A 10,904-nucleotide genomic window follows, 5' to 3' on the forward strand; every position below is an offset into this window, starting at 1 on the left:
CTTTCAAAGCTTGTCATACTCACATCCTAGCTCCCTCTTGTCTTTCTTCTCTGATTTCACATTATTGTCCCGCTCGTGCTCATTACTCACCGAGTGTCATGTTTCTTACCTGCCCAAAGGTCTCTACTTCTCTTGCTCGGCTTTGTCCATTTTCTCTCGCTGCCCCTTATGCCTGGAATTCTCCTCCAGAGCATTTGCGGACCACGAGTTTAATTACAGTTTTTAAAGCTCAGTTGAAAACTTTTCTTTTTTCTAAAGCTTTTAGAACTTGATTTTGGTCTTACTTTTATACTGTTAGTTTTATTGTCCGCTGTGCCTGTTTGGTGCATTCCCTTCCCTTTCTTATTGTTTTATTATGATTTTATTAGAATGTAAGCCTATATGGCAGGGCGTTGCTGTTTTATTGTTTTACTATGTACAGCACCATGTACATTGATGGTGTTATATAAATAAATAAATAAATAATATGATCCCCCCCATATCAATCTCATTTTCAATATTTTCCAATATCTCTCCCCCCATCCCAAATTTCCTTAACTGGAAATGTATTCCAGGTAACTGTAAGAATGGAACACTGATGTGTCACCTGCAGTGTCTTCTGAATTTCAATTATTATGTGTCTCCCCCGCCCCCCAGGAGATGTGCTGGTCCTGATGCTGAGCGTTCTGTTTGAACTGGGGTGGGGTGTCATTCCGTGCTTGCTACAAGAACCATGGAGCAGCTGCTCAGATCAGCTTCTGATCAACAGCTTCAGGGCTGATGCCAAAACAACTGATGTTGGGAACATGGTCTTTAAATAATTCTATTTAAAAATCGGAGTCAATGAAAATATGGAAGAAACCCCAACAGAGGATATAGTGGCATTTTCTGGCACATGTATTAAAGATGTACTTGTTGTTACTCCTGTTGGGAGTATTACATCCTCGTCTGCCAGTTTTCTGAGAGGGAAGGGGATAGTCAATTCGTGGGAACTGGGACTATAGACTAGCATTAGTAGTTCTATAGCCTACTTTTCTCGGATTGCTTCCTTTATGCTCCTCCCCCTCTTCCTCCCCCTGTCTGTGTGAGTAAAGGTGTTTTTTGCCTTCACTAGAAGAAAGCTGTGGACCACCACCTCCTCCTCCTCCTCCTCCTCCTCCTTCTGTGCATGTGGGGCTGGTAACTGCTCATTCTGCTTTGCCTTTTTGTGCTAACTGCCTTTTTAAAAAGAGGCATAGAAAACCCCAAGAATTCTGAGCATTATTTCAGGAAAACATACATAGCAGTGTCATAGAGGTATGCAACCAAAAATGTAATGTTATTCCTAGGCCTCACCTACACTAAGCAGGATATAGCACTATGAAAGCAGTATGGTATGTGTCAATGGGCCACAACAGTTGTCAGTGCACTTCAATACCGCTATAAAGCAGTAGTGTGGCTCCTGCCTTTTATATACCGCTTTCACAGTGGAATATGCTGCTTGGTGAAGATTAGGCCCTAGTGAAAATTGCAGGCCCTGCCCCTTATCCATGATCTGTGCCTCTCTTGGTACATTCTACACTTTAATATAGATCACAACTTTTCCGGTACCTGTATGGTTAGAAAAGGTCCCTTCTGGACAACGGATGCATTCATAGCAGCACACCGGCTTCCCCTCTGGAACTCTTCTCTGGTGCCCTGGAGAGCATATCTCTGCACACCTTGCATAGGGCATCCTCTTAAAGAGAAGATAGGAATAGTCGGGGTCTTTTTTAATGAGATGTGATGGAAATTATCCTACACAGAAGTCAAAGGGCATGGCTAGATGGGGCGATATCCCGGGGAGTGCCCGGGAATCGTCCCTGTGCATCCACATGACGCACAGGGGATCCTGGGAGCCGGGAGGGATGATCCCTTCCTTTCCCTGGGATATCACCCTCCCCTTTAAACCTGACTTTTTCTGCGGTTCCAGGATGATCCCGATACTGTGGGACGTGTGGCCGAGCATCCCTTTTTCATCTTGGTTCCTTGTGAGTAACCACGAGGACCCAGGAACTTGGTCTGGGGTGTGGGGCTCCTCAAGAGCTCCGTGCCCATCGGGGGTGGGGTGGGGTGAGCAGGATCAGTGGGATTTTTTTTTGATAAAACTTACATTTTGTGCAGGAGCACTCCTGCGCTCTTCTTCGAATAAAAAACAAAATGGCAGCCGTGACGTCCTCTTTCTCCTGGATATCGCGCGCCACATGTAGACTGAGGGGGAGGATCTCGTGATCATCATATCGTGAGATCATCCCCCTCCACCCCCCCTCATCTAACCATGCCCAAAGCATCTTAACAGAATTTCCCATTGTAGAAGAGATACAAAAGCCAGTTTAAGAGCGCCAAATCGCTTCTTGATGTTTGCAGGTCATTTAGGACCATCATAACTGAGACTCTTCTAAGATGCAAAAGGCTGGGAAGACAGAAACAGGGACATCAGAAGCTACTAAGTCCACCTAAGTCAGAATGCTCTACACTGACTGGCAGCATTTCTCTCTCCCAGGTTTCAGATAAGAGTCTTTCCCTGGCCTCTCTGGAGATGCCAGGCATTAAACCTGGCGTCTTCTGCATGGAAAGCAATCATATTACCACTGGGTAACACTGTCTCTCTGGCTTCAATAGGCCTTTGATCTCATCTAAGAAGTCATCTTCTATTCTGAAATAATGGGAACAGACCAGTCTTTCATTCTCCTGTAATCAGAGAGCAATCACTTCCATCCTACCTCTGTAGACCACACAACTGCATCAGAGTTAATGGTGAAGTCCTGGTCTGGGCCCCCCCTCAGATCCACACGTCCAACTTTCACATAGCCAAAAGACTCATTTGGGAAGAAGACCATGTTTTCCATGTCATATATCTCACTCCTTTCATCAAAAGACACTTCTTCTCCAATACTGTTGTTAAACCGGATGTTCCTCAGTGGGTCAAGAATCTGAAATGGAAGAAATGCTTAGAAAACAGGTGACTCGTTGTGGTGGGGTCCTGGGGTCCTCTAACATACTGTGGTTGTGACCATCAAGGAAGAACATTTGCTCCTCTGTTGTTTAGTTTGCTCTACTGTTCAGTTCAATGCCGAAGACAGTTTCCCTACTGCCTGTGAACAAAGAGCTCAAAGGGAGATGGTCACCCAGCAAAGATCTGGGAGGTGAGTGGTTGTTGACACATATAGTGGGCAAAAAGCCTTATTCATCATGGTGAAAGCTATGGGTTAAGGTGTCTTCTGGACACAGCCTGGCTTTCTGGCTTAATCACCATAGTTAAAAGCATGGTTTAAGTTGCCTTCTGGACACAGCCTGGCTTTCTGGTTTAACCACCATGGGGGTCCATGAATGGGGCCGTTGTCAGCTACCTTTCTTCCTAGTTTAGCATCTGCTCCCCCATTGTACTTAACTGGGATTTCCCCCCTCCTTCCAAGTAGACTCTTGCTCCTGAGTAGTCCCTGCACAAAAGCTCACCCTTAGCTTGCAGGATCAGACCCTTAAAAAAATGAGAATATTACCTGCCATTGCTGGATATTCAGAATCTTCTTGCCTTCCCCCCTCATGGCATGTTGGGACCCAGATGAGGACACAGCATGTAGCGCATGTGCCACAGAATAGACGGCATTGTAAATGCTGTAGCTGCGACCAGTCAAGTTCATTCCAAACATGTAGCTTGGCAGCTTCTCTAGTTTCTCCTCCCCAGTACAGTTTCTTTTCCCACTTGCGGAGGTTTGGCCCACTTTCAGGCACTTACAGCCAAAGGCCCTTTCCCACCAGACACGGAGAAAGCTGTCTCCTTGTGGCCGGAATGGATCTAAAGCCTGGAGAAAATGTTTGAATCCTGGCACGTCCCTTGTGTGGACTCCGAAGCGAAAAGAACCATGGACACATTTTAGAACCCATGGATCACTCTGGAGGTTTGCAAGAGCAATTTCCCAATGGGACGTCAGGATCCAGACCTTCCTAAATGAAGGGTTGTCGATTTGTTGATAAAAACACAATGAGACTATTGATTGTTGCACAAGACTGGAGTCCCCGTAGAAGATCATCACTTGGGGATCAAACTCAGAGCCAGGACTCCGGAAGACAGTCTCACCCATAATGTTATCAGACTCAATTATTTTGCTGTAGGCCACACAGATGTCATTCTGGTTGAGCACTTTTGTCAGTGTCTGGATGAAATTTTCCCCACTGTCACCCTCAGGAGCAAACAGGGCAATCCAGTTCCACTGGAAATGCAGGAGAAGATGGACTAAGCCCATATATTGAGGCATTTCATTAGGATCAATCTGGTAGAGGGAAGGGAATATTGTTTTCTCTCCCTGAATAGGGTTGAAGAAGCCATAACTGAGCTGAAGGAAGGAAGATATTTGTTTTAAAAGGGGGTTTAAAAATAGATTTCTAAATGCAAGCGAAAGCTATGTGTTGACTTCAAGGTCCCCCACAATGTCACCCCAAAACTCAGCAGCCACAGAAGTATTCCTCATATAATTTTATCCACTGCAATGCATGTACTGTTGTGTGTACATTCAATAAAAGTGAGTTTTCATAAGCAAATTAGGGAGTTTATGCTCATGGGCATCTCCCCAAATACTCCGAATTACCTCTGAATGTACATGGCTCAAAGAGGTCTAGTTTTGTGTAGAATTGCATCCAGTCACACCGAGTATGCAATGTGCCACTCTCAAAGTGCTTGCCCTTCACAATACATGCTTACATTCTAAGGCATGTGGCTGAAAACAAAGCTATTTTGAATGGAAATATGTCCAAAGACATAAAATGCAGACTTTTTCTTTTTTAGTAGGTGTGGGCTTTCCCAATTCCAGAGGGGTAGTTTTGTTAATCAATTGCAGAAAGAACATGGGTTCTTGTGGTCTGTAAGGTTAAATGCCTGGTTGTTTTCCCCAAATCTTACATAAAAGACCCATTGCTGGGATTAGTCACACAGCTAGGTGACCATATAAAAGGGAAGGCAGGGCTCCTGTATCTTCAACAGTTGCATAGAAAAGGGAATTTCAGCAGGTGTCATTTGTATATATGGAGAACCTGGTGAAATTCCCTCTTCATCACCACAATTAAACCTGCAGGAGCTATACTAGAGTGAGCAGATTTAAAAGAGGGCAGGGCACCTGCAGCTTTAACTGTTGTGATGAAGAGGAAATTTCACCAGGTTCCCCATATATAAAAATGACACCTGCTGAAATTCCTTTTTCAACACCACTGTTAAAGACACAGGAGCCTTGTCCTCCTTTTCACATGGTCAGCCTACACACAGCAACAAGCTCCTTAGAATCTTCATCCCTCACTACCACCAAGGCGATAACACGGCTGTTAGCCAAAGTGAGAAGGCCATTTGCTTCTGCCGTCCAGACTGTGACTCCACTACCACCACCCTACTCCATGAGGAAGGCACTGTCATGACCATATTGATGTGTGGATATTTCTTTCAATACCATGTAATTTTTGCTGTTACAATTGTATACAAAAACACACATGATAGTTTTAATGAGAGTTAGAGTGTGATAATATGCTAGTGTGTGAGCTTTCTTGTGAGATGCTAAAAATTAGAGCTGTGCTCCACTTCGCTTCAGAGTGGAGAAGCGATAGTGAGGCGGCCTGATTTGCCCCCGAAAAAGGTGGAGGAGAAGTGAGTCGGGGGGCTGCGGATCGAGGCGAAGAGGATTGCCTCAATCCGGAGCTCTGAATGCAGGTAAGTGAGGCGGGAGGGGGACTCATGTGGCACTGCCGCTGCCACTGCTGCAGTCCCTGTGGTGATGGCGCCATGTAAGGGGGCAAGGAGGAGGGAGGCTTACCTGTGTCCATTGCGGGCTTCAATTGAGGCCCCGGTTGAAGCTGGAAGTGAAGGCCAAGGCATCTTCCAGCTTGAGGCCGAGGCCTCAATTGAAGCCGTGACGAACCATGACAGAGGCAGGTAAGAGGGTGGGGCTTGGCCTACCTGGTGCCGCCGTCCATGCGCCGATGGTGGTGGTGAAGCCAAGTAAGGGGGCAGGGAGGAGGAAGGCTTACCTGCGTCCATCGCGGGCTGCAATTCAGGCCGCAGTTGAAGCTGGAAGTGAAGGCCACGGGCTCTTCCAGCTTCAAGCCACGGCCTCTATTGAAGCCCTCGATGATGGACACAGGTAAGGGGGTGGGGAGGTTTGGCTAACCTGGCACCACCATTGCCGTCCATGCGGCAGCGGCAGAGCTGGATCTCGCTCTGTGGAGCAGGGGGTGGGCGGATCGGGGGGTCCGTGTACAGCCCTACTAAAAATAGGCTGGTGCTCCGGCTGTCTGAGATCAAAAACTGCTTCTGATGAGAGAAACTGATGATAAGGATATAAAGCAATAAGCCTGTGCTGATATAAAGTGACAAAAAACTGTGGATGTCCTACCATGGGAGGCTGGTGGCTCCAGTTCCAGAAGGGTAGATTTTCCATTCTGGAATTTGCTTACAACCAGCTAGAAGTCTAATGGAGCTCACCAAGGTGCTGGACTCATTTGGGGGATAGGGTACAGCACCTTGGATAGCTTCTTTAGCCTTTTGGCTGGTTGTGACTAAAACCCAGACTGGAATCTCCACCCCACCAAAACTGGAGCTGCTTTCTGTCTAATAACAGACAAAAGGGGTTCAGTAATGTTCAAACCGGAGCAAGTAACTTGCAGGTATGGAACAGAAGCATCTGTTAAATTGTACTGCAGTGGAACCTGATTGTATGGAGACGTGCCCTAGCATGAACTTGCTCATGAGAAGCCCTAAAGCATGTATGCCAGGTTGCCTGGACTTTGATAACAAACTCAGCACTTGTCATTACTCAGCAGAAGATGAAAAGGTATAAATGTATTATGCTCAAGCAGGAGGGGATCACTGTCTTCCATCCATGAAGGCCATCAGAAGAAGAAGTAAGAGGGACAACTACACGAACAGTGGGCGGCAGTGATGTCAGAGCTTAGCCACTATAGCCTGCTACTACTATCTCCATGCTGCAGCTGCCCTGCATTGGATACTTGTAAGTACCTGAGTTCGGGGGCTTACAGCTATCCTGATAAGTTTAAGCCCTAGTAAATTGAATTGAATTGCAGCTACTTTGTGGAGTCCCGTTCATCTACCTTCATATAAGGTCCTGCAGATCTCAGCCAACTTCATCATCTGGCTAGAGATGTTGGAGGTAATTTTAACTTTCCAGTACTCTTTTCAGAGACTGGCCTCTCTCTCTCCATGTTCTCAGTTCTGCATGACCCCCACATCTATCTAGTTACCTGTGGGATCTTGAGTGTGCCCATTAGGGACGCTATCTGCATAGAGGTTTGGGAGTCGAGGCCCGCAATAACAGAGAGCAGTTGATCCTGCTTGTCACATTTATAATTCGGAAACATTTTCCCCTGGGAGGAGAGCATCGACAGGCTGTTCGCGTAGATCCTTCTTACAAGGTCCCCGTGATCATAGATACGGAAGCCGAGGGTGATGTTGGGTAGGAGAGTCGGATCCTTGTTGATCTCATTGACAGCAAACGCCAAGGCCAGGAATTGCTGGTAGTTCTGGAATGTTGTCCTGCAATGGAAGTGACATGTTGGGATGTGTGGAGTGGAATCCCAACCCAATTGAAGAAAAGTAGAGGGCAGTGATGTTCATCGGGTCCAACCCTCTGGGAAGAGAGTCAAAACCTTCTAGACCAAATCCATCTTCAGTCCATAAACCAAGGATTCAAAGACAAATTCAAATTGTATTATTGACACTCTCTCACATAGACACAGTGTTCCATACTGTAAGGGGAAAATGGCTTTCTCTACTCATTGACCTCCCCCCCCCCCAAATAATCACTGTTAAGCTGTTGCTCTTCCGTTCTTCCTTCCCTCCCTCCTCTCAGAAACTCCTGTTCGTCGATGGATGGCCTTTGAACCTAGTTAATAACTGCCAATATATTTGTCCACTAGCAATTTCTCTGATTCTATTTCAAGCAAACTGAACCCAGCAGGCATTATTATTATTTATTTATTTATTAATTTATTTATTTATTTAGCACCATCAATGTACATGGCGCTGTACAGAGTAAAACAGTAAAACAGTAAATAGCAAGACCCTGCCGCATAGGCTTACATTCTAATTAAATCATGGTAAGACAATAAGGAGGGGAAGAGAATGCAGACAGGCACCGGGTAGGGTAAACTGGCACAGGGTAGGGTAAAACTAACAGTATAAAGTCCAAACAACATCAAGTTATAAAAGCTTTAGGAAAGAGAAAGGTTTTTAGCTGAGCTTTAAAAGCTGCGATTGAGCTTGTAGATCTCAAATGTTCTGGAAGAGCGTTCCAGGCGTAAGGGGCGGCAGAAGAAAATGGACGAAGCCGAGCAAGGGAAGTAGAGACCCTTGGGCAGGCGAGAAACATGGCATCAGAGGAGCGAAGAGCACGAGCGGGGCAATAGTGTGAGATGAGAGAGGAGAGATAGGGAGGAGCTAGACCGTGAAAAGCTTTGAAGGTCAATAGGAGAAGTTTATATTGGATTCTGAAGTGAATTGGAAGCCAATGAAGAGATTTCAGGAGTGGAGTAACATGGTCAGAGCGGCAAGCCAGGAAGATGATCTTAGCGGCAGAGTGGTGGACAGAAACCAACGGACTGATGTGAGAAGAAGGAAGGCCGGAGAGAAGTAGATTGCATCACCACATCTCCCAAATCTCTCTGGAGTGAAGCAAGATTTAGTCTGTGGGTGGCTGTAATAGCTCAGGGGAGAGCACCTCCTTGAAGCACATAAGGCTACAGGTTCAACCTCTGTCCTTTCCAGGAAGGGATGGAAAAGAAGCCCCACAGAGGTGATGCCAGCCAGTGAAGGCAATGCTGGGCTAGATGAAACAATGGTCTGGGTATAAGGCAGTTTCCTGTGTTCCTATAGTCAGAACCATAAGGACTAGAATCTTTATTTTTGGGGGAGTCCACCTGCTTTACATGCCTGCATACTTAGAGCATCATCTTGGAGTGCAGAAAGTATAAGGCAGCTTCCAAAGATGCACATTAGGTTTTGGTTTGCACATATATCATAAATCATAAATATAAATATAAATATAAAACATAATTCAGCCCAATTCAAGGTGCTGGTCTTAACCTATAAAGCCCTACATGGCTTGGGACCACAATACCTGATGGAACGCCTCTCCCGACATGAACCTACCCGTACACTGCGCTCAACATCTAAGGTTCTCCTCCGAGTGCCTACTCCAAGGGAAGCTCGGAGGATGGCAACAAGGGAGAGGGCCTTTTCAGTGGTTGCCCCCCGACTGTGGAATGATCTCCCCGATGAGGCTTGCCTGGCGCCAACATTGTTATCTTTTCCGCGCCAGGTCAAGACTTTTCTCTTCTCCCAGGCATTTTTAACAGCATTTTAACAGCATTTTAACAGCATTTAACAACGTTAAGTTTGTTTTTAATGGACCCCACAATTGTTTTTAAATGGATACTGTTGTTTTTATACTGTATTTTATGTGTGTGTTTTAAATTGTATACTTTTTAATGTTTACTATTCTTAAGTGTTGTAAACCGCCCAGAGAGCTTCGGCTGTGGGGCGGTATATAAATGTAATTAAATAAATAAATAAAATAAATAAATATAGAAGAATGGCTGGGACCTTTGTGTTCACAGTGTGAACCTGCTTGGTTACTAAGACCAGCAGCACCTTCCCCCCCCTTCCAAATATACATACATGGATTTGTATGAAATGCATACGGCTTTCTAGCAATTATACATGGTCTCCAACAAAAGTGTACCAAATATCCAAATAAGTATTTATTTGAAGGTAACATGTATATGCCACCTCCTCAAATTTTGAAAGTTTTGTAAAGTCCTCCGTCCATTGCATTATATGGGGTGAGTTCTTTTCCTTCCAATGTTGTAATATTAGTCTTTTAGGTGTCAAAAGGGTGCAGAGAATCTATTTACATTGACCATTTGAGATTTTCATGAAGCAGGTCAATAATTCAAAAGAACATGAACATCACTGAATATTAAATTATTATTATTATTTATTTATATAACCTCCTCCCTAGGGTTGCCATATTCTGAATCCACAAAACAGGGACAATTTTTTGGGGGGTGGGGGTGGGGTAGATTTTTTTTTTAAAAAAACTGAGCAATATGTAAAGGTCTAGGGAAAGCCCAATTTTTCAATTAAAACATCAACAACTGTAAAACCAAACATCTTAAATTCACTGCAACTTACTTCCAAGGAACAGATTTAAGGCTTGCCCAAATCCAAGGATGTAGATTGGTAAAGGGTGATTTTTTGGGGAGTGACTTTCCTTTCCTTTCTCCCCTCTCTCCTTTCCTCTCCTTCACCCCCTCATCCCCTACTCGCTCCCCCTGGAAATTGGGCATTACCGGTTTTCCAGGACGTATGGCAACCCTACTCCTCCCCCAAAGAAGCTTTGGCTATTGGGTGGTATAAAAATGCAATAAATAAATGAATGAATATCTCCACCCTTTCCTTCCTGGGATACTTTCAGAGCAGTGTTGATGGTTCGAGAGAGGTGAGTTCTCCTCTGGCTCAGAACAAAGCTGAAGAACCATCCAGTGTCTGATCCTTGTTCAAGGTTGGAGCCATTCATGACCGCAACCCTCTGAGACTAGGCATTAGGAAGTTATGAATGTCAGCAGCATCGCTGATGCAGTCCCCAGAAGCAATCCTGCAATCTGAAAGCAACGCAGAGAACCATCTCTCCCAGAACCCTCTTGTGGAAACTTACCTAAAAATAGTGATTTCTTTTGTTCGATCAAAATTTGCAAAGTCCCACTGCCATATGGAAAAAATACTGCCGAGAGGTAAATTCCCAGCAACAATGAGGTCTCCTGGCCTGTAATGGTGTCTTTTTAGTTCATTAGGCCTGATCAAGAGGCACTCAGTCCTCAGCATCCTCTGGGTGGCCTGAGGCAGGAGCCAA

This window comes from Elgaria multicarinata, chromosome 11, assembly GCF_023053635.1.
Source record: "Elgaria multicarinata webbii isolate HBS135686 ecotype San Diego chromosome 11, rElgMul1.1.pri, whole genome shotgun sequence".
Taxonomy (NCBI): Eukaryota; Metazoa; Chordata; class Lepidosauria; order Squamata; family Anguidae; genus Elgaria; species Elgaria multicarinata.